The following is a 24,393-nucleotide window of genomic DNA, read 5'->3' on the forward strand; positions in this document are numbered from 1 at the left end:
AGCTCTAGCCCTCATTGCTATCTGCTTCCTGACTTCAGAAGCAATGTGACCAGTTTCCTCAAACTCCTCCTGCTAGGGCAGCCTATACTTTGAGCTAAAACAAACCTGTCCTTTTCTCCTTAAGTTGATTTCATCCGGGCACTTTATCATAGCACCAGAAAGGTAACAAAGACAGTCATAGTGATTGCTATGAGTCAGAGTGACTTTGGTTTCACTATCCAGTCAATTTAACCAAAGGTTACTATGGATGTTGGGGTGAATGCATCTTGTAAATGTAATTATGTCTAGGAGCAGTTGTTGACTTTTAGTAAAGGAGATTACCCTAAATGATTCAATTCACATGAGCCACCCGAAGAGAAGAATTGATGTTGCAAGGAAGAAATTCTAGTTGTAGAAGCAGCTTCGATTTATGCTCACTCTTTACAATAGTCTACACTAGAGATATCACACTTGTCTACCCAGCCCTCAGGACCACATAGGACAGATCACCAATACAAACCCATTAGCACATATTCTTTATTAGTTCAGATTCAACTGTGATTCATATAGATTTGACATAAATGCAAGTAAGCACACGTTGGTTAGAACCAAACAGACTACATTAGGCCTTAGTTAGGTATAAGCCTTCATCTTTGGTAATGTTGATAGCCTGAAGAAGCTACTACCTTCTCTCATAGAACCTTGCCCAGGAGCTGGAAAAGCTGAAGATGGTAGGTGCTACCACAGATTGGCCACTGCTTACAGCTACCAATCAGAGATAGCTGGTGTCTAAGGGGGTCCACAGGCCACAGCACCTAACTCTATTCTGACTTTTCTAGTATAAGGTGATGGCTAGATTACTTCTACTGAGAAAGATAAGCAGTCCCACCTTTCCCTGGGACACTGGGCAAGTGTGAACTACTGTTATTCTGATTTTGAAGCTAGTCTACAAAGTTGCAGGCTGCATGCTGATACCCTCTCCAAACAAAACAAAACAACAATAAATAAGACTCAAATTATGTTAAAATCACTGATGGCATCAATGCTAAGTTCCTTAAGGATTTTTTTTTTCCTTTTTCTGCTCCACATCCCACACCTCCTCTCCACCACACCCCATCTCCACATGGATGCTCCCACCCTCCACCCCACCTGACCTCTAAACTCTCTGGGACTTCCATTCTCTTGAGGGTTAAGTGCATAATCTCTGAATGAACACAGACCCGGAAGTCCTCTACTGTATATGTGTTGGGGGCCTCATATCAGCTGATGTATGCTGTTTGTTTGGTAGTCCAGTGTTTGAGAGATCTCGAGGGTCGAGATTAGGACTGCTGGTCCTCCTACAGGATCGCTCTTCTCCTCAGCTTCTTTCAGCCTTCCCTAATTCAACAACAGGGGTCAGCTGCTTCTGTCCTTTGGTTGGGTGCAAAAATCTGCATCTGACTCTTTCAGGAGGTTGTTGGGTCTTTTGGAGGGCAGTCACGTTAGGTCCCTTTTTGTGAGCTTTCCATAGCCTCAGTAATAGTGTCAGGCCTTGGGACCTCCCCTTGAGCTGGATCCCACTTTGGGCCTGTCTCTGGACCTTCTTTTCCTCAGGCTCCTCTCCATTTCCATCCCTGTAATCCTTCCAGACAGGAACAATTATGGGTCAGAGATGTGACTGTGGAATGGCAACCCCATCCCTCACTTGCTGTCCTGTCTTCCTGCTGAAGGTGGGCTCTGTAAGTTCCCTCTCCCTACTCTTGGGTATTTCATCTAAGGTGATTCCTGAAAGTCTCTCACCTGCCAGGTCTCTGGTGCATTCTGGAGAGTCCCTCCCCCACACCTCCTATCTCCTGAGGTTGCCTGTTTCCATTCTTTCTGCTGGCCCTCAAGGCTTTAGTCCTTTGCTCTCACCAATAACCAGATCAGGTTTTGAATTTACTGATGTAAATCTGACTTATAGATTAAAAAGCCTCTAGAGTTTTGATTGTACTGGGTTACTGGGTTACTGGGATTTGCTGACCACAGGAGGTGGATGGCTGGAAATGTGAGCCAAACCTGCAGCAAGACAATCTCCATAGGTGAGACCACACAGGTATAGTGCGGGATGAGGACACTTCTTTACCACTCCCCCCCACCCTCACCCCCGCCTCCACAACAACTTTGAACATTCCAGGGGTGCCTTACCATCAAAGCTGCCCTGGCTCTGGGAAGCAAAGTCTTAGCCATGGCTGTTTCAATCCATTTATACCAGAAGTTTTGCTATCATAAGCCTCAGTGAACTCTAGATGGCCAGGAAAGCATTTCTACCTAGGCCAGAGGGGAGTGTGTGCCCTGGTCACCCGCTGTGACTGTCTTTAAAGGTGAGGCTGTGACTGGTGCTACAAACACAAACCTTCATTTGCATATAAGAATTGCTGTGATTACTAAAATACTTCATTGGCTCTGTACAAAGTCTTCATAGGCAGGTATACAGAGGGAGGCTTCTTGGAATTCTCCACGGGACACTTTGTTGTATCGATCCTTAGAGCATAAGTGTCCATCTATGCCTGGCTACAGTCTAAAAATCAGGGGTTCTCTTCTCAGGAAGTGAAGAAAGGAGGAGCTTGTTCCTGATCTCCCCTGTTTAAGATTTTAGAAGCAAGAGACCATAGGAACCTACACTGAGCTTTGTGTTTTCCATTAAATAGAAAAATTTCTCCAGCATATGTCTTGGAAAACTTCACAGAGTGGCCTCAGGGTTAAAGAAGTGTCCATACCTCAAAGTGTTTTCCTCAGGACAGCCTTGGGTCACTGCAAGTGGGGGACTCTCTAAATGGCATCAGTATAGTGTGTGATTTAGCAGAACTTTTTAAAGGCCTTTGGGGGAGCTGGGTCCCCTGCCACCCCCCCCCCCCCCCGTGGAAGAAAAGAATGCAGGATACGCCCAGGGGCGATATTTTTACTCATAGATGCCTTTGGAGAACCTGCTTGAGCATAGTGAAAAAGCTAATTTATAGCTTGGATTTGCATAGGCAAAACAGATTTTATTGAGAAGGTCCTTTGCACAAGTCCATCCGCATCAACTCTAACTCATATTTGGCTGGCCATACTATTTCATGTTCGTTGAGCTTTTAGTCTGTGGTCCAAGCAGTGCAAACAGATGCCCACATTTACTCTCCTAAGAACTCCATGGAGTGTCAACTATTACTCTTATTCACACATGACAAAGGAGAACTGAAGCAAGCACAGACGGTAAGGCAAATTGGCGCCTCTGGATAAGCATCTAGGATGAACAGGGGCAGCAGACTTTCGCTAGCATCTCCCGGATGCATCCCGGAACCCAGCTGGCAGCCCTGACACAGACACAGGGTGCTCTGTACCCTCCCTTCACTAGGGTGTGGGAAGACATACAGGGTGAAGACACTGTGACAGGGAACTGAATCCAAAGGGACTTATACCTAGTCCGCAATTTAATGCTGTTTAGGCTCATTCTGGTTAAATGCAGTTAAATAAATAATAAACTTTTGCTACATACACCGAAGTAAGCTCTGAAAGAAAAATCTACAGACAGGAAGGAAGAGGACCAGGAAGGGGGATCAAAGGTCAAAGGCTTAGAGTATTCCTCACCCTTTAACTTCTAGGCTGCTACGCCTTTGGAGGGTTTTCAGCCTCCTCTTTTTTTTCCCCAATGCTGCGGTCCCTTTCTGGGAGGGGTACAAGCCATTTCCTGAACTTCTGCAGCTTCCAGGGGGTAACAAGGCCTTTCCATCTCAAAGATACCATGTATTTTCAGGAAGCAATCATCTCTGGAAGGGGTTTGGGAATAAAGGGCCAGTTTAGAATCTTGTAGACTAGCAGTCTGCTCTAGTTTATGCTGACCGATCATAAGAAATCAGGCAGAAGAAGTGTGGGGACCCTCTCTCTCTACCTTCGTGGTCTACTGGGGCTGAGAATCCACAAGAGACACCAGAATTGGGCCTGCTGGTGTTTTGGTTTGCCTCAGGCACCACCTGGCGAGGCTCACAGTGCAAGTAGAAGAGTCTGCAGCCCTCAGACAGCAGGCAGTCACAAGACAGAGGAGACGGTATTTTTCAGCGCTCTGCATACCTTTTATTGTGCATGACTGTGAGGCCAATAACAAAGGAGGACCCCCACACCTCACAGTTACCTTACCTGGCTGCATTCATAACTTGCTGCAAGGATCCCAGTTTCTCTCTCTCTCTCTCTCTCTCTCTCTCTCTCTCTCTCTCTCTCTCTCTCTCGCTCTGTCTGTGTGTGTGTATGTGTGTGTGTGTGTGTGTGCGTGCGTGTGTGTGTGTGTGTGTGTGTGTGTGTGAGAGAGAGAGAGAGAGAGAGAGAGAGAGAGAGAGAGAGAGAGAGAGAGACACGGAGAGAGAGAGACACGGAGAGAATAATTCTAACCTGAAATATACATGGTAGCCAGACTGAACAGCGACAATCAAGAGACATCTTTGCCATTCAGAGAATTTATGAAAATTCCTTACTGCTGGAAGGCTCTCAAACTCCACACGCCCTAGCGGGTGAGCTCCCTGCAGCAGCTGGAAGCTGATCTATAAATAGCACGGGGCGAGAAGCGCCCCAGGAGCTCTGCGGGCGGGTGATCCCGGGCTCTCCCCAGAGCGGGCGCACGCTCCCTGCCTGGGAAAGCCTGCAGGCAGGCTGCGCGGCGTTAACCCCTATGGCGCCGCGCTCGCTGCGGACCACTAGTAGGAAAAGCTCCGTATCATTGTTTGCTTTCTCTCGCCAAGCCGTGGTGAACACATCTGCAATTAGGTCCTAATTTCTCCATTCCCCCCACTCGCAGAGAGCATGAAAATTGCCCTGGGTTCTTTTATTTATTTATTTATTTATTTTTGAGACGCTTCAATCCAAACCTTAAAGTCAAAATCATCTCCAAATTTGGTCTTGGGCAAGATGTCTCTAGCACAGTGTTCCCTCCCCTGTGCTGTTTATGAACAACTGCTTTTTCTGGGAGGGATGTGCCAAGCAGTGGCTGTGCATGCATGCCTCTGTGTGTGTGTGTGTGTGTGTGTGTGTGTGTGTGTGTGTGTGTGTGCGCGCGTCTGCGTGTCAGTGCGCGCACCCGCGTTTATTTTTGGCGCACGCACACCCCTCGGTAGCCTCAAGGTCAGCGACAACCCTGATCAGTCGGGGGTCCCCCCGCCCGTCCACCAGTGCTCTCCCGCCTGCCAAGGACGTGGGAAGGAGGAAGTCCCCCAGTGGTGGCGGGGCATCTTGGGGAGCCCTGCAGTTTCAGCACTGTCGTACTGGAGCGGGGACAAACAGAAGCCTGTCCCCAAAGGTGTGGACTTGCACCTTCACCAGTGGGCAGCCGGGGCCTGGCTGGTCCCAGCCGCGCCCGGGCTCGCTGCCCACCTCCAGGGGCTCCTTGCAGCCCCTTGGCTCTGTCCGCCAGCTGTCACGGAATTTGGCTCTGAGAAGCAGCTGGTCCTGGTCAGGATCCCTGGTCCATCTCAAATGGAAACAGTTCCTCCCGAGGAATCGGCTGGGAATCTCAGTGGAAATGCACTGGGGCTGGGCCCCCCCTGGCGTGTTTAACCAAGGCCAAGCTTACCACTTTGAGGCAAGGGATGTTTCAAATGGAGCGGGATTCCTGGTTACAGACTGAGGTAAGCCCTCAACTGAGATGACATTGACTGGGGACTACAGTTCTAATGGGGCCAGCCTCCCAAGGTTTGCCTCCCCTGCCTGACCTAGGCCTCTGGTCATCCACAGTCTTTTCCTAACCGCTTTTACGTAGCCTCCCCATTTCTGTGTGAAAGTATTCCCCTGTATGGGTATGAGCGGGATTTCCTCTGGCTCCAGTTTCAGCATCTTACTGTTTACATCACTTTCATGGCCGACCTGAAGTACCCCCTCCTCTTTGCCTTTCCACTCTTCTCCCTTGCTTTATTTCTCTGCTCCTCTCTTTCCTTGTCTTGTGTGCTCTCACCAATTGTCTTTCTAACTTAGCTGTCTCCTCTTTGAAAATATGAGCCAGAATAAAAAGAGGGAGGGGAAGTGTGTCGTGGTGATTTTGGGTGTGATGCAATGTTGGGAGTAAGGGAGGTGGCTTGTGAGATACCCACTCATTGTAAACCTGGACACCTACTCCTCTAGGCTTCCTCAGCATCCGAGTGACAGGATGATTTCCTTGATTATAAATTGCATCCCTGTGCTTATCTATCTCCTTTGCTTGGCTATGAGAACCAGAGCCTGCAAGACTAAGTAGATGCAAAAAAAGAGGGACAGTAGGTATTCTTGAGATCCATGCTAGCTTGAGTCTTCAAGCCAAGGAAAGGTAATGGCAATTCGAATCCTTTCTTCACAATAACTGCATTTATCAAGCACTGGATATACTTGCAATATTCTAAGAACTTCATGTGTGTTAAAGCTCCCAGAATATCACATAAAGCACTTCTTTTTACAGTTGAAGCAACTCAGGAATAGATGGGTTAAGTCATTTGATCATGATCAGAGTAAATGGCGAAGAAGCTGGATTGAAACTCAGTATATCTAATTCTAGAACAAAGCTCTTCTTTTACATTCTTAGTATGTCACGTGACTCTGTCCCTCCCGTATTTCACTTGCCAGTGATGTGCTAAATGTAGTTCTTAGCCACCAGAGGTAGATGAATGAACAAGGCAGCCAAAATTTTCATATCCTATTTGAGGGAGACAGATGATAATCAGTGGACAAGCTAGAGGGCCCCAGGTAATAACAGATACATAAAGAAAATAGAACAGGGCAATGCACCAAAAAATAGCTCTATTGTATGGGCTGAGGTGCACTCCAGATGGCAGAGTGTTTCCATAGGACACACAAAGGCCAAGGTTTCACCTTTTAAGTCCCATTAAGTCACTTGAGAGATAAAGGCATGAGGTCCATAAATTCATGGTCAAGCCAGTCTGGGATACATAAGACCCTTTCTGGGAAAACAAAAATGACTTGAGCAACAAGAAAAGCAAACTAAAAGTTATCCCCACATAGAGAATAGTAAGAGAGGCCTTGAAGAATTTAGAATGCAAATCGATAAATGTAAAAACTGATCTTAATTACCTCTAACAAGCAAAAGTGAAGACCCCACAGAAGTTCCCCAGACCAAAAATATTAAGACACTGAAGAGAATGTGTGGGTCCACAGTATCTTCATATCTCACTGCAGGGAGATACAACTTTGGAAGCCAGTGGGTTTCATTCTCCGTAGATTCTTTGCCGCATCTGTGATCCAACTAGTGAGCAAATGTGCATATTTTCAGTTGGAGACGTGCATACAGACATACATTACAGTCTGGTTTCCGGTAAACAAAAACACGGAAGGAGCCTCAGTACCTGTTGTTAGGGCGTGGGTAGAGTTGCACAGTGTAGCACATGGGGGAATACCATACAGGCATCCAAACCAAAAAGGGTGCTGGGGAGATGGCTCTGGGTTAAAGTGGCTACTTTGAAAGCACAAGGACCTGAGTGTGAATCTAGCTCCTGTGTAAAAACACCGGGCATAACCATGCACACATGTAATCCTAGCGCTGGGGAAGCAGGGGTGAGATGTCTAGGAGTTTGCTGTCCAACCCAGCAAGCTGAATTGACTGCTGAAAAGAATTTGTCTCAGGAAGAAAGGTGGAGAGAGATTGAGGGATACACTTGAGGTCAATCTCTGACCTCTACGTTCATATATATATGCACCCTACTTCCCATATACATGAACACAGACGCACATATATGTATGCAAACACTTTAAAAGTAGACAAAATGACTTGCAACAACAATATTATTGGTTTATTTTCATTTTTTTATTCACTTTGCATTGCCCCCTCCCAGCCACCCCCTTCTATAACCCTTCCTCCTTCTCCTCTGAGTGGGTGAGGACCCCTGGGTATCCCTCCACCCAGGTACATCAGTTATCTGCAGAACTAGGCACAGCCTCTCCCAGACAAGGCAGCCCAGCTAGAATATACATGCAACAGCTTTTGGGATAACCCCCACTCCAGTTGTTCAGAACCCACATGAAGACCAAGCTGTACATCTGCTACATACATGCAGGAATGCCTAGTTCCATCCCATGTATACTTGTTGGTTGGTGATTCAGTCACAAAGAACCCCAAGTGTCTAGGTTAGTTGACTCTGTCGGTCTTCCTATTACTAATGATGCAATATTATGATGTGATGATCTTAAGTGAAATGTTGAGTGTGAAGACCACATATAGCATGAGTTTTAAAATTACATTAAAAACAACTAAGATTAAAAGCCTAACTATTTAAGACTATACAAAGACAGAATGACACAGGAAACCAGGAGGAATGTGACCATGAAATGATGGCTCCCTTAGATGGGAGAAACAAGGGAACAGTATGGTTGGTTACATACAAGTGAGTGGTTCAGAGCCAAGTTTTGGCATGAGGGGCAGGTGGACTTATTACAGTACTAAAAGTAAGTTGCCATTAACAAAGTACATCAGGCCATGCAGAGAAAATAATGAAAGTATGAGATGAACCAGGCACTGAGATCAACTCTGTGTACACCCAGGGCTGAAGAAAGAAGACACTGGAGGCAGACAAGACGAGCTCCAGTTAGTGCAAAGGAGCTGGGCATTTCTATGGAAGAGGAAGGCAGCCAGAGCAAGAATAGGCTCATAGATCACAGGAATGAACTAGGGCCAAATCATGCAAGGCTACATAGCATAGGGTGAATAACAGACGGAGCGTGAACTGTGAAGTGAGACAGTTGAAGATTGTAGGGGACCATTTTGGGTTCCCTGCAAAGAATGGGCAATGATGGAGACTAGTGGAAGGCCCCTGCAGTAGTGGAGGGAAGGCCCCTGCAGTAGTGGAAGAGAGAAAATGGCAGCAGGATTCTGCATTTCTGTAGCTTATTTGCTACCCAAGGTACTCAGCCGGAGGAAGGGTCAAGTCCCTGAAATCTAGCTCATCTCCTGCCAGCAAGTGTCTAGGGGCTGGGCAAGGACGGATGAGTACAAATTGCAGAGGGCTCTTTGGCCCCAGGTAACCTCATGGTGACTCAGGGAACTAAAAATAGACTTGAAGAGAAATAAATATACTTCTCAGATCTTAGAGTTCATATGACTAGATATTTGGGTTGAAGAAGGCAAGAAAATAATCAGAGAAAATTCCTGGAGTTCCTTTTTTTCTTCTTCTTCCTTGTGTTGTTTAACTGCAAGCATATTGACTGTATTTACAAAGGAGCAGAGATGTTTTGTATTCAGAAGGGGAACCATATTTCACGCATATTAGCTTAAAAAAATGGGAATGCAAACATCAGATAGAGCATTGGGCATCATAAAAAGGACCAGGAACAATTTAGGACAAGGGACATAACTGTGGGAATCCAAGGTCACAAATGTCAGTGTGTCATTCACACACGAAGTCCTTTACACAGAGAAATTCTACTTTCTTTTCTTTTTCCTCTAGCAAAGTAAACAGGAGAACAGTTTATCAATAAACATTTGGCTGACAAAAAAGGCTTAATAAGCAGTGGTGTTCGGGTGGGGGAAATGTCCCAAGTTCCTGCCTTGCTCTTGTCGGAAGGCTGAGGCCAGATAGTGTATAGGCAGAAGCAGGTCCAATGGTGGAGGCAGCTCATTAGCAGGATGTAAACTGCAGATCCTGGGCTTAGCCCAGGAGTGCCCAGAGGCATTCAAATCAATCAGAATTCACAGGGACCACATGGTGAAGAGGTAGAGTAACCAGGAGTCCTGAGTGTTGAGTAAGAAGACGTGAGTACCAAGGCAGAAACAAGGCCGCAGCTCAGAACACAGCAAAGCCCCTGGATGAAGGAAAATATAATCATTAGGAAATGACAGGGCTGAGAGAGACGTGGCTGATCAATGGATCCAGTACTATTTGAGCCTCAGGGCTTCCTTTAAAGGTCACTGTACTGCAGGCATCTGTGATAGACGCCAGGCAACATGTGAGGGACAGCCACTTGAACGGCCACAGTAGCTTAAGCTGTGTGTTGTCTTTTGTGACATCTTTAGAAAATGGATGCTGAGGCCTTCTCACAGGAGTTATCTCAGGCCCTATGAAGGACTTGATTGCAAATGAGTTTGCAATGCCTTATAGGTACCCTTTCCGTGCTAGGACGACGGAGTGGCTGTCTGTTCAGCTAAGCTCTGGCCCATATACTCTTTCACGTTGCCATATTCCATCAACTTGGTGACATCCAATCCCTAGTAAAACTTGTCTCATTGCAATTATCCCTCACTTTTTCACTTAAATGAATGTCAGGCCCTTTATTCACTGCCGCCTACCACAATGCTTAGCATATGAAATGTGGGCAAAATGGTGAAAGAAATAAATGAGGGAGGAGAAGTGGGCAGAAGACAGCGAGATAGTTAGGTTGAGGTCATGTTGCTAGCACTGATGAGACAGGCCCGTGTATCCTTCTTTCTACACAGAGCTGAGGACAAACAGTGCTTTCTTGCTCAAGAATGGAGATGGCAGTCAGTCAGCAATTCTAGTCTGGTTCCACATCTAGCCTGAGTGGGCCACACAAAGTGTGGAAAATAGCAAAGCTTCCAGTGTAGTACAGATCCGATTTTAACTATGATGATGTGGATGTTAGATTGTGGTACCCAGCAGATCAGAAGAACACCATGATGCTCAGATAAGAGCCACTTTTCAAGGCATTTGTTTGTCAATGCCTCTTTTGATGACCAACTTCAAGGAATGTTTCTTCTGAGAACTCGAGCTCTTTTCTCATGCAGCCAGATCTCTAGGAGTGGGGTAGTAGCCAGAATTGGCAGATGGGGAGCATTCCTGAGTACATGGGCGTTTGCTGTTCAGTTTTATACACTATGCCATGTGGTAGTCCACTGTCAGCTGGGAGTCTGAGAAGCAGAGAGGATTCAGAATATATTCATTCAACATTACAGAAGCAGGAATTAGATATTTGTATAAGCAAAGACAGAGTGATGATCACGACCCAGTCCCTCTGTTGAAGGTATTTGAAGTCCAGTAGAGGGGCGAATAGAGAACTGCAACAAACCATTCAAGGAGTCACTGTGTGGCAAGTCCCTGACTCCATGATACAAGCATCTCACCTGCAGGAAAGACTGATGGGCGCAAGGTCATCATGATGGTCCCTTGTATGTACAAGTGAGTTTACAGTGTGCAAATCATGTTCACTTTCAATAACCTCATTCATATTTATAACTTTCTGATACATAGGCTGCTCTTCATGTTTTATGAATGAAATTTTACTTAACTGAGCAAAGGTATTTCTTGCAGGGCACTGCCATGGTCTGTCTTTCCAGCTTCTTTTTCACATTGTTTTTGTTAAAGGGTGTCTAGACTGCAATACTCGTGGGACAGGGTTTAGTTTAGATCCTTCTGTGACTTGTTACTGTTGTGGCTATGTTGAATTTTCCTTTTTTGGACCTTTGTGCCCCATGTACTTCACACTGATAACATATTTGTTCTAGAAGGATGTGTAGTACCACTTTCCTCCTGGTTAGAGGTCAAACCTAGATGAAGGCATGATGGTTTTTAGTGTGTGTCACATCAGTAGACACTAATATCACTCAGTTTGATAAAGCTTGTCCATCCAGGTAGAGAGAACGATAGAATCCATGTCTTCTTTTGAAATGGATTATTTGTACCTTCTCTAGTTGGTTATCTATGAAACATTTATGTCTTCTCCTGTAGATTATATTGTTGATTAAACTTGCCTGCTCGTTATGCACATAAGACATGCAATTTCTTTAGTATTTTCAAATGTAGCCAATGAAAGTGAATCTCAGACTTATCATGACTCTGTAACATAGGAAAATGAGCTGTGTGTCTCAGATGTATTGTTAGATTTTCAGCTGCATGGTAGATAGCATAGTAAGTGTGCTTACCTCATTACCTCATACCAGGCTGAAGCTTGAGCAGGCTGCAGCAGGCTAGCTGGGGAGTCAGCTATAGTCAGTTTGACTGCATTCTGTTAAGGAGAGACAGACCTGGTTAACTGGCAATTTCATTTTATTTAATTTTAATTTTTTTTTTTTTGAGGAGAGGTTTGTGAAAAGACCCATAGTTTATCAGAGGTGGGCTTTGAGAAGGGGATTTTCATTTCCATTTGCTTCACCCTGCAAAGATTCAGTTATGGGCTAGTTGACTGGCGAATAAACCATACTAAATTGTTTGTTCATTAAGCAAAGGGACCAGTTGTAATGAGTAAAATGTCTTAACTGCCCATGGCCTCCTTTGCTTTCAGTTGCTGCTTAGACAAAATATCATGACAGAAAAAGTCATAGTCCATCATCAGGGAAGGCAGGGTAGGAACTAAAGCAGAAAGCACAGATGAATGGTGCTTCTATCTTGATCTCCATGGCTTGCTCAGCCTGTTTTCTTGTACAACCTAGGCCCACCTGCCTAGATATGGCATAGCTGAAGTGAGCTGGGCCCTGGCACGTTAGTCACCAATCAAGACAATGCACCATAGATGTGCCCACAGGCTAATCTGTTGGCGGTCATTTATCAATCCGTGTTCTCTCCTCTTTCATGTCTCTAGTTTGCATTAAGTTGACAAAATCAAATGAGCACAATAGTGTAATCCCAGCATTCAGGAGACTCCTGTAGGAGTATCTCAAACTTAAGGCTATCCTGGGTTACATAGTTAGATGTTGGTTAAACGGGAAAATACAGTGTATTATATATCAAGAATCATTTTGTTTTAGTATTTTATTTTATGTATAGATTAGGCTCACATGAATTTATTAATAGACATCCAATAATAAGCAGGTGAATTCTTTAAATGTTAGCTTGCCTTTTGTCATTTAAAATATTTTGAAATTTTATTTTGACTTTCACAACAAATGTTTTGATTTTAAGACAGCTAAAATAATAAGTCACTCATTTACTTTATGGAACTCTTTATTGCTCTGAAGTAACTTTCCCCAAAGTCTGGTGGTTTAAATAGGTTGGCCCCCATAGATTCCTATGTTTGAATGCTTGGCCCATGGGGTGTGACACTATTAGGATTTGTGACTTTGATGGAGAAGGTGTGGCCTTACTAGAGGCAGATTGTCCCTTTGGGAATGGATTTTGAGGTCTCCTTCTAAGCTCAGGCTCCTCTCAGGGTAGAATCAGTTTCCTCCTGTCTGCCTGCAGAAAGTCTCCTCTTGGCTGCCTTCAGATCAAGATGTAGAACTCTTGGCTCCTCCAATCAAGTCTACCTACCTCACTTCCCACTATAATGATAATGGAATGAACATCTAAAAGTATAAGACAGCCCCGGTTAAATGTTTGCCTTTAGAAGAGTTGTCTTGGTCATGGTGTCTTTTCACAGCAGTGAAACCCTAACTAAGACACCACGCTGGTCCAACTAAACATAAATTTTAAATCATTGAGCTTTTAGTGGCTTTTACTGTTAATTCATCATGAGAACTAAGGCATTCATAAGGGCTGATTCTATGCTTTGAATATTGACAGTTTTGAGGTATTCTGGAATATCAGCTTTCCTCCCTGAAGATATCTTCACTTGGCTCTTCCTTTATCCATACTCCAGTTTTTCCTATGGACCTAAAACTTTTCCTCCAGCCTCTGAGGTAAATGATTGACAAAAGTGAAGGCCAAAATAATGATCAGCATATAAGTGTCTGAGCTGCCCACTGCTCTTTTTCAAAATGTCTCTGGCCAAAATTAGCACTGATGGGCTCTTCCTATCACCTGGTCTGTATCTCTGTTTCCAAACAGAAACCTGATTTTGGCCTGCGAAGGATTGGGAAGACAGGGAAAGGAAAGCAAGGTGGGAGTGCTTCAAGTCAGGCTTCTGGAAACTGTATTCCAGAGCATTCTTCTTGGAGGTTCTGGTCCAGTGTCCAGGGGAAAACCCCGCATTTCCATTCTTACAAAGCTTTGAGCTGATACTGATGCTGAGTCCATGGACACAGTTTTACAGCTCTGGCTTAGATGACACTTAAGGAGATACTTGTAGTGGTGATGAGCTGCATCTCAGAATGCAGACTCAGCAGCACATGGGCCAGTCCAGCAGAAGGTGAAGCCGCCCCGGCGTGGTATGACCCTCACTATCCTGGATTCAGCACTGAAATTCTCATATTCCTAGAATCCCCTGGTTTCTGATAGACTGAAACCTCAGCATCCCCATGAGGCTTACAAAACAAGCCCTTACGAAACAGGACCTTTGTGGTCCTTGAGTTTGTGTATTTAGCCTAAAACTTTAGACCCAGAGTGCTTTAAACTATACCACTGTCACAATAAAGTGACAGATGAAGCGTGTAGCAGAGGTGTTGCTATGGACAGCCCTTGTCTTCTCTAAGTCTCGTCCCTGGAAGTTATGGGAGATAAAGGTTTACAAACATGTCCACATATCGGAATGACCTTGGGGACTTGCTGTAGAGAGAAATGCTTGCGAGCCAACACCAGAGGTTCAGAATTTTGTAGATAAATTTAGAAATCTTTGTGGTAAATAGTCTTTGAAAACAGCAGCCACTGGTGTGTGCAAGACAACTTTCTGCCTCTTGCTGGGGAGCTACAGTTCATATCTTTGTCTTTTTTTACTCTCATCGTGGCTGTGACTTTATTTCAACAGCACAAAAGAGTTAGGTGACACGGAGGCTGGGAATTCAGTCTGCTGGTGCTTTGTTCTTGGTGCTGTGGGGCTCAAGCTTGCCTTGTGAAGAGCCAGCCATACATAGAACCACAGCAGGCCAACTGTATTAATCAGCTGCTATCAGAACCTTTGGCACAGTGAGCAGCTCCAGGAGACAGGCTTCCAGAGCCCCAGGAGTCATACATACATACTCCCTGAACCTCAGTCACTGCCTTACTTCATTTAACTTTAGGAGATTTGTTTCAGAACAACGTGTGGCCAAAGGGCAAGTGCACTCCTTGACTCTGTTGGCAATTACAATACCACGACTGTTTTGAATGGCCATGTCAAAAGGAAGAACGTTTTGTTTGTCATCTTTACTTTAAAGGAAAAAGGAAAACAGGGCTCCATGGGGCTTACATCTTAGAACTATAAGATTATGCATTATCATTTTTTAGTATAATTATTAATGTAAGCAAACAAAGATGTCCATCAACAATGTCTTCTCTCTAGAGAGCAGAGCATAAGGCGGTGGTTCTCAACCTGTGGGTTATGAATTCTTTGAGGTCGAATATCAGATATCCTGAATATCAGATGTTTATATCACGATTCATAGAAGTAGCAAAATTATAGTTACAAAGTAGAAAAGAATTCATTTTATGGTTGGAGTCACCACAACATGAGGAACTGTATTATACAGTCACAGCATTAAGCAGGTTGAGAACCGTTGGCATAAGATTATACTCAAGGTGCTATTAATCACTTCTTGATGAACCAAGAAAGTGAAATCTGTCTACCTCTGCCTTCTCAGTGACTCTACAGGAATCTGGGCATCATGATAGAAGTCCAAGAGTAGATGGGCATCTGTGAGGAAATGAAGCACCCACTAGGACAGACAGAAAGGAGGACACTGAGGAAAACAAGAAAATGAACGATGGCTTCTGTCTTCTTCACTCAAGTATTTTTGGGTTTTGCTGGGGCATCCTGAGGGATGCTTACCAAACACATTCTTCGGCTGGGAGAACACATTAGTATAGGTTCCCAGCATTTCTTTGTCTGTATGCTCAAGGATGAATCCCAACATGAATGCAATGTGACTCATGACTGGCCATTCCCTTTCTGCTAGCACACCAGACAGCATTCTCTCTAGGCATTTGCAGGACCAGTTCCAACATCTCTGCTTTCATCTACTGCTCCAGGCATTCTTCTTTTACTGTCTCCTTGTGGCTGGGCACCAATGTGTGCTTCCTCCTGAGCATCTGTCCTGTATGATTACACAGTCATTAGCTTTCCCCCAGGCAGACTTTTCCTTTCCTTTTGCAGTGGGGAAAAATGACTTGTAGTGTGAACACTATGCCATGTCTAGTTATCTCACAGAGCTGACTGCTTCTTAAATTTCAGTGGCTTTCTGTGGTTATCACGTTTTGTTAACAAAACCCCAACCTGACAGTAGAGGTTATGGTAGAAAACAGTTAAAAATCTACTTAACATATAGGAAACTTCAGTGCCTAATTTTTTTTTGGAACATTCAATCATACTAGTTTATCAGAAACACTTTTTTCCCCTTTAAATTTTGTCATTTATATAGGTAATGGAGGTAGTTCTAACTTTTAAAGTAGGTGAAGAGGACTCTGTAGTGACAGTGTAGATGGTCAAGCTGTTGCCTTTCCTGTGGCTCAGATGGTTTTCCCTATGAAGGACGAATGGTAGTGATGGCAGTGATACCAACCTGTCAGTTTCTGTGGCATCAATTTCCCACTCAGTTTACTTAAATGCAAACATGGAAAGCAATTAAAATTCACAACAAGATAGGATGGTTTGCAGAGTGCTTCAAGTCCTTCTTTCTTTCCCACCGGAAACCCAGCAGCCAAGCTCTAAGGTTGTACAGTCACTGTTTCAAGGTGACAGTGATTGGGTTCAGCTTATCAACCTTTCATGAAGGTTAGGCTCACATATAATGATCACCAAGTTCAAATCCATATTCTTTGTGAGTATGGATTCCCACCAGACCAAATGGTAAATCTTTGGACCTGACTATTACTTTTTTGGTGGAAGGCATGCTCTCTATACAGAAGTATAAATATGTTGTTTTATGTCAGACTTTTCCTTTGTCAAGGGAAGATACCCAAATTCATCTGACTCAAAAAAATAAAAAAAAAGAGGTGGCTGTTTAGTTCAGTACAAAGGCCACAGGTAGGAGCATCAGCATTTAAGTAATGCCTCCAGATTATGCTCCCTACTCTGTCTTTAGTTCAGATCATTTGCTCATAATGAGTTAGTTCTCAGCTGTGTTTGGGCCAGTGGTCCCATGACAAAGACCAGCAGAGCTAAGCTTTCAGCAATGTTTGTTATTTTTTTTAAACAATTTTTTATTAGATATTTTCTTCATTTATATTTCAAATGCTATCCCGAAAGTCCCCTATACAACCCCTGCCCTGCTCCCCCAACCCACCCACTCCCACTTCCTGGCCCTGGCAATTCCCATGTACTGGGGCATATAATTGTTGCAAGACCAAGGGCCTCTCTTCCCAATGATGGCCGACTAGGCCATCTTCTGCTACATATGCAGCTAGAGACATGAGCTCTGGGGGTACTAGTTAGTTCATATTGTTTTTTCTCCTATAGGGTTGAAGACCCCTTCAGCTCCTTGGGTACTTTCTCTAGCTCCTCTATTGGGAGCCTTGTGTTCCATCCAATAGATGACTATGAGCATCCACTTCTGTATTTGCCAGGCACTGGCATAGCCTCACAAGAGACAACTATATCAGGGTCCTGTCAGCAAAATCTTGCTGGCATATGCAATAGTGTCTGTGTTTGGTGGATGCTTATGGGATGGGTCCCCTGATGGGGCAGTCTCTGGATGGTCCTTCCTTCTGTCTCAGCTCCAACCATTGTCTCTGTAATTCCTTCCATGGGTATTTTGTTCCCCACTCTAAGGAGGAACACTTCCTTCTTTTTGATTTTCATGTGTTTTGCAAATTGTATCTTGGGTATTCTAAGTTTCTGGGCTAATATCCACTTATCAGTGAGTGCATATCTAGTGACTTCTTTTGTGATTGGGTTACCTCACTAAGAATGATATCCTCCAGATCTATCCATTTGTCTAAGAATTTCATAATTCATTCTTTTTAATAGCTGAGTAGTACTCCATTGTGTAAATGTACCACATTTTCTGTATTCATTTCTCTGTTGAGGGACATCTGGGTTCTTTCCAGCTTCTGGCTATTATAAATAAGGCTGCTATGAACATAGGAGCATGTGTCCTTCTTACCAGTTGGAACATCTGGGTATATGCCCAGGAAAGGTATTGCTGGATCTTCCAGTAGTACTATGTTCAATTTTCTGAGGAACCACCAGACTGATTTCCAGAGTGGTTGTACAAGCTTGCAATCCCACCAACAATGGAGGAGTGTTCCTCTTTCTCCACATCCTTGCCAGCATCTGCTGTCACATGAATTTTTTATCTTAGCCATTCTGACTGGTGTAAGGTGGAATCTCAGGGTTGTTTTGAGTTGCATTTACCTGATGATTAAGGATATTGAACATTTTTTCAGGTGCGTCTCAGCCATTCAAATAACCCCATTAAAAATGGGGTATAGAGCTAAACAAAGAATTCTCAACTGAGGAATACCAAATGTCAGAGAGGCAATAATATTTGATTTTAACCCAAACCCTCGTGCTGAGTTTAAGAGGTTAGCACCAAAGTCAATGGACATGTTCAGATTTCAGAGGAATTTGAGAGTGAATTCATAAGAGAAAGACAAGATGTTGATTCTGTTTAAAAGGAAGAAATAGTGACAAGATGACAATAAGTGCATTCATGCTGTCATGAAAGGTGGGAAAAGCTGACAGAAACTCCTACCTAAGAGATCAGCATTCAGAACTCACAGGCCTCTCTGAAAATGTTCAGGGAGATAATATCATTAATGATAACAATCTTACAATCTTAAAAATAATAATATTAATCTTAATAATAAAGATAATCTTAACTGAACACAAAGACACTGATGTATAAAATAAATGGCAATTTATTATTTTACAAAGAGAACATATAAACAATCCCAAACATCAGTGCTCACAGAGCAATGCACTTTCTACCCAAGGCAAAATACAAGGAGATCCAATCAGAAGAAATCTGACTAATGAAAATAGATTAAAATGAAAGTAAATAGTTTCATGGTGTACAGTAGAATCTGCCACAGGCTCCACAACTGGGCTTTCTACAGACAGAGCAACATCGGTTTATGTATAACCTCAGAATGTGTGATGCTTAGGCTTCTAGTTTCATAAAAATCTCCTTGGAGCCTGATGAAATGTAGGTATCAGGGCTCATCCTGGTTGTGCCTCTGTAGCATGAGAGTTGTTTGAGCTGATAAAACCGCTGTCGACACGACCTTTACTCTTATAGTATATAAGTGGCAAGGGTTCTTTTCATATTCTTCAACATTCTGCATTTTGATTTTTATCATGGTTTTCAGTTTAAGACATCTTCAGATTCACTTTAACCATAAACTTTTGATTTGTGGAAACAAATGTATCTGGACTATTTTAAAGGAATGGAAACGTGTGTGTTGAATGTATAAGGGATTAAACAAAGTCATCTGTATTCATGAAGAAATGGTTTTGTTACTGTGTGTATAGCCACCCATTCCCACCCATCTAATCAGAGGTCTATCTATAACGTAGGTGGAACTTAATTTTTTTTACAGATACAAAGTGACGGGTCTCACTGACATTGTCATGCATATGTATCATTGGAGGTCATTTGTAATTGTCCACTCCTGCCTCCTTACCCTCTGTTTCCAGTCTCTTTTCTCAAATAGTCCCTCTTGCTGCTTCCATTCCAAATACATCCCAGTGCCCTCTTCTGTTGTCCCTCCCACTAGACCTCTTCCATCCATTTTATACTTTCAGGTGTAAAATACATTCAAGTTCATTTTATACTTTCATGCCTTACACACACACACACACTTAAATCTAGATTCCACATAGTATAGAAACCACAGAGTATTTGTTTTTTGAGTCTGGATTTTGTCACTTAACATGATTTATAGTTCCATTCACTTTCCTGAAATTTTCATAATTTATTCGACTTTACACATGAATAAAATTCCACTTTCCATATGGACCATGTTGCCTTTACCCATTCATCTGATGACCTCTAGGCTGGTTCCATACCTTGGCTATCGTGAATAATGTGAGGATCAGCGTGGATATGCAGGTATCTCTGTAGTGTACTGATTTGAATCCTTCAAGTATACACCCAGTGTTGAGACAGACCCAATGAGAGCTCTCTTCTTGGTATTTGATATTTGACAAATCACTATATTAGTGTCTGCAGTGGCAGCCTCACAATGTCACATTCTTATTTGGTATGGAAAAATGCCCCCCCTGCCCCCCCCTCATGGCTTTGTCAGGATTTGTTGTGATTTTATTTTTTAAAAAAATATTTTATTAACTTTTAGAGAGTTTCATACACTGTATTTTGATTATATTCACCCTCCCAACTCCTCTTGATGATAGATTCTGCCCCAGGTGAGATGGAATCTCAAGCATTTCCCTTATGGCTAAGATATTGAACACTTATTCACATATCTATCAATAATTTGTATTTCTTTCTTTGAGAGGTGCCTTTAAAAAACAAAACAAAACAGGGTGATCTTTGGTGTTAAATTTTTGGAATTCTTTGTAGATTCTAGTTATGAATCCCGCGTGGGAAGCACGCTCATTGAATATTTGTCTCCACTCTCTGGGCTGTCTCTTCCCTCCACTCCCTCTCGTCCCTCTGCAGTGAAGAATCTTTTTAATTTTATATAATCCCATTTTTCCATTATTATAGTTTTTCCTGTGCTATCAGAAGTCTTTTCAAGTGTCTTTGCCTATACTGACATTTTAAAGTGTTTTGCATGTTTTCTCCAGAAGTTTCTAAGTTCTAGATGTTCTATTAAAGTATTTCATTGATTTTTTTTTAATTGATCGGTGTTCAGCTTCGGAGATAGCCATTGTCCATCCTTTATATGTGAGCAGCTAGTTTTCTGATAATATAGTCACAGCCTAAGTGTCTGTGGCCTTGTGATTTTATTTCTAGGTCTCCCATTGCATTCAATTCTGGGTCTGCTTTTGTTCCTGTACCACGTTGCTATGTCTCTGTGGTTCTGCAGAATTTGTGATTAGGTATTGTGAGGCTTCCAGCATTGCTATTTCTCCTTGGGATTTCTTTGGATCTTTGGTGACTTTTCTGCATGTGTATGCCTTTTGGTATAGATTCTTTGTAGAGTTCTGTGCAGAAACTCATTGGAATTTACATGTAAGTTGCATTGACTCTGCAGATTGCTTTAACAGAGCAAGTAAATTAATGCTAATTCTACCAATGCATAATCATAGGAGGTCTTAACATTTTCTATTGTGTTCTTTAGTTATGTTCTTTGGGGTTTTCAATTTTCCTGTAGAAGTCATTTGCCTCCTTGCTTAGTTTTATATTTCCTAGTTTCCTAGTTTCTTTCCTCTTCTTTTCTTTCGTTAAAAATTTCATTGTAAATGGGACGGGTTTTTATTTTTACTTTTCTGATTTCTTTCTTAGTAAGGCTGTTATTAATATGTAGAAGGACTGCTGATTTTTGCATGTTGATTTTGGACACTTGCATTTTGCTAAAAGTGTTAATGAGATATGAGTTTTCTGTTAGTCTTTATGGTCTTTTAAGCTTAAAATATACCATTAGCAAGTAAGGATCTTCTGACTTCCTCACTCCTAGCTGGAATCTATTTTATTCCTCTCTCTCTCTCTCTCTCCCTCTCTCTCTCTCTCTCTCTCCCTCTCTCTCTCTCTCTCTCTCCCTCTCTCTCTCTCTCTCTCTCTCTCTCTCTCTCTCTCTCTCTCTCTCTCTCTCTTCATTTTAAACAAGACATTTATTTGAACAACAAGATGCTTGACTTGAAGGGAAAACTATCTAGGATCATTTTGTTCAAGAGTAATTTATCCCTACTTAAAGACAGATTGCCCTACATGTAACAGCTACATACAAAAAAGTTATAAAATTGTTCTTGGTTTTACAATGATAAATGAAAAACACTAAAATTCTCCAGTCGAACAAGGTATGCAAGGATTTGGTATTGTTGGGTTCTTTTGTTAAAACAATGAGAGCAAAATAACTTACTGGAATATAAAGATAAGAGCTGAATGAACATGCCACCAATGGAGAAGGGGGTATTTTCACAAACCCAGTATTTTCCCCCAGACTATCTCTATCTGATGTCAACCAGAACAGAACATTGGCCATTTAGTTTAAAAAAGTAAAAGAAAAAAAAAAGAGCACTATGCGTGTGCACATACACCAGTTACTTTATGTACAATAAAGGAATGGGGACAGGGAAATGAAAGAAGAGAGAAAACTATACTGTAGTAGTCAGGATGTGGCGGGACCAAATTGTGGCTTTCTAACTGAGAATGTATTCTTGGTCTATAACAAAATTCTGGAGTAAAGTAGCAGGCTCCCTTTTTAGTAGACACCTCCACTCTGCTGCTGGAACTCATCAATCATATCTTCATCCTCCATTTCCAGCTGTGCAGGTGTGTCTGTTTCGTTGATTGGCTGCCCATCAAACCGGAATCTGATCTGCCTCATTGACAAACCCTGCCGTTCACAATAGGCTTTCATTAGTTTACTAAGTGGTGTATGCCTCTTAATCTTACACGGCACCACAAACCCATCCTGTCCCGCCACCTTCAAATTAATATGATCGTTGTTCTCAGTCTTGACTCCTTCCTTGGGTTTCTAGTCAGCCATGGCGAGCGCTGGAGTCTCTTCAGCTGCTTCACAAAAGAGGCACCGGGTCTGCACTGAGGGAGCACACAAGCAGCACCAGGAGCACTATTCCTTTCTCTTGTCTTACTGCTTTAGCCGAGACTCCAGGCACTATATTGAGTGAAAGTGAAGAGTGTGGGTATGCGTACTTCCTTCTTGAGCTTCGAGAAAATACTTCCCAGTTTGCTGCCATTTAGTGTACTATTGATGCTTCTTTGGGGATTCTCCTGTGTCACTTTTCAAGGATTGCTGGTTTACTGTGGGGCATAATGGATTGCATCCTTTATTCACTCATTCTCATGAGTTTCATCTTTATGTTGCTGTATTTGAGAGCATCTTTCTTCGTCCTCTGTATATTCATTCTGCAACTCTGCCTTGGTGGCCATGAATTGCCATAGTTCATGCTTATCTTTAAAATTCCTTATTTTTTCCTCTCTATTAACCTAATTTAAGGAGTTGAAGTACATTTCCTGACTCTGAGAGTTGCTGAGGAGAGATCTATGTTATTTTCTTGTGTTTGCCTTTATGTGTATGCTAGCATATTTCCTTTTTCAGTCTTTAAGGCATTTTTGTTATTGTTTCTGTTTTGATTCAGTTGTAATATTTTGGAGAGGTTATTCTCTGGCTATATCTATTTGGGATTCTACATAGATTTTGTGTTTCTCTGTTTCTGTATCTAGATTTGGAAATATTTTCTAGAGTTCTTGTATGTGTGGTCACGTTCATTTTCCTTTTATATTTTTGCACGTGTACAAAGTGTAGGGGCATGTGTGTGTACATGTGAGCACATACATATAGAGGCTGGAGGGCGAGCTCAGGTGTCCTCTTCAGGAATGCCAACCACCTCTTTTGATACAGGGCCTCTCATTGGCTCACCATTTTGGCTAGACAGGCTGTCAAGTGAGCCTAGACATTCACTTGTCTGTGTGTCCCAAGAGCGAAGCTTCCAGATGCTGTGCATTCCCCCTGGGTTCTGAAGATTAACACCCCTCATGTTTGCAAGGCTTGCTGAGGGAGCCATCCCCAGTTCTTTCTTTTTCTGACCTTTGAAAATAGCTTCTCTTCATGTTGTCCTTTATCCCTGCTATTCTTTTCTCTGCTTGATGTTAATTTCCATTATGTTTTAAAAATTGATTCATTTCTTTTTTATTTTCAGCATGTTTTATTTTTTCAAAATGTTAATTTCATTGCTTGTTTTCCCTCTGAGTTACTTTTTCATTCATATTGCTGATTTTATCAATTGCTTTAAAATTGTTTCCTCTATGATACTGACACTATTCTGAACATCACTGATTGGATCCATAGCTTGTTTGTATCATCTCTGAAGTCATTATCATTTTTTTTCTGGGAAAGTTTCTGTAATTTCCTTCTAGAATTTTATGTATTTTGTGATCTTAGGATTTAGTACCTTAGGAAACTTGATCATTTAGGTGAGTCACCCTCTCACTTTCCTCATGTGCTTCGATGATTCCATCTGTACATATGTTGGCTTGGAAATCTCTTCCAGTGTTGATAGGTATTCTAAACATCTTCATTTACAGTTTCTATAGCCTGATGACCACAGATTATTGATCATGTTTGTTTTCTGTGACTTTTTTCAAGTGTGGAAGCATCATGTATTAAGAGTTCTCTAGAGAAACAAAACTGAAGTGGAACTTTCTAGTTGTCATGTGATGCAGACTCCCATCATGTCTTGCTGAGGCAGACTCATGTGATGTTTGTTGAGGCAAGACCTGTGAGAGGACATGTGATATTTTCAGAGAGTATAAAAAGGCCTCATTGGACAGTGACAGGGCACTTGTACAACCAGTCTTGCAACAACACTTCCTTGGACTCATGTCTTCACTGATCTTCACTTTGTTGACAGAGGCACAGCGGAAAACTTCTCCTGGCAACCCTGCTGATTCTGTTCACTCCTGCTTATGCTTACTTATGCTGATTTGGTGAAGGTCTGGCTGTTTCTGCTGGATTGTACCACTGCTGCTGATTCATTGTTCCATCCAGGAGGACCCAGTTATTTGTGGGTGTGAGGGGGACCACAAACCTGAAGAGAAATGGTGAGAAAGAAGAATGAGACCAA

General features: G+C 42.7%; 1 protein-coding gene and 1 pseudogene across 2 annotated transcripts in view; one reads left to right on the forward strand and one right to left on the reverse strand.

Annotated features, from left to right (window-relative positions):
• The first annotated feature begins 4,924 nt into the window (after nt 1–4,924).
• The window catches only part of Kcnn2 (potassium intermediate/small conductance calcium-activated channel, subfamily N, member 2), a 417,138-nt gene continuing 397,669 nt past the window's right edge, over nt 4,925–24,393 (forward strand). Inside the window, exon 1 of one of the 2 annotated variants that reach the window (XM_030250331.1) lies at nt 4,925–5,591. The gene's annotated coding sequence lies outside the window, so the exon portion shown is untranslated. The remainder of the gene's footprint in view (nt 5,592–24,393) is intronic. The other variant, NM_001312905.2, reaches the window with a different exon arrangement.
• On the reverse strand, nt 21,993–22,295 carry Gm10540 (annotated as a pseudogene).

Source organism: Mus musculus, chromosome 18 (genome assembly GCF_000001635.26).
Source record: "Mus musculus strain C57BL/6J chromosome 18, GRCm38.p6 C57BL/6J".
In the NCBI taxonomy this organism is placed as follows: domain Eukaryota; kingdom Metazoa; phylum Chordata; class Mammalia; order Rodentia; family Muridae; genus Mus; species Mus musculus.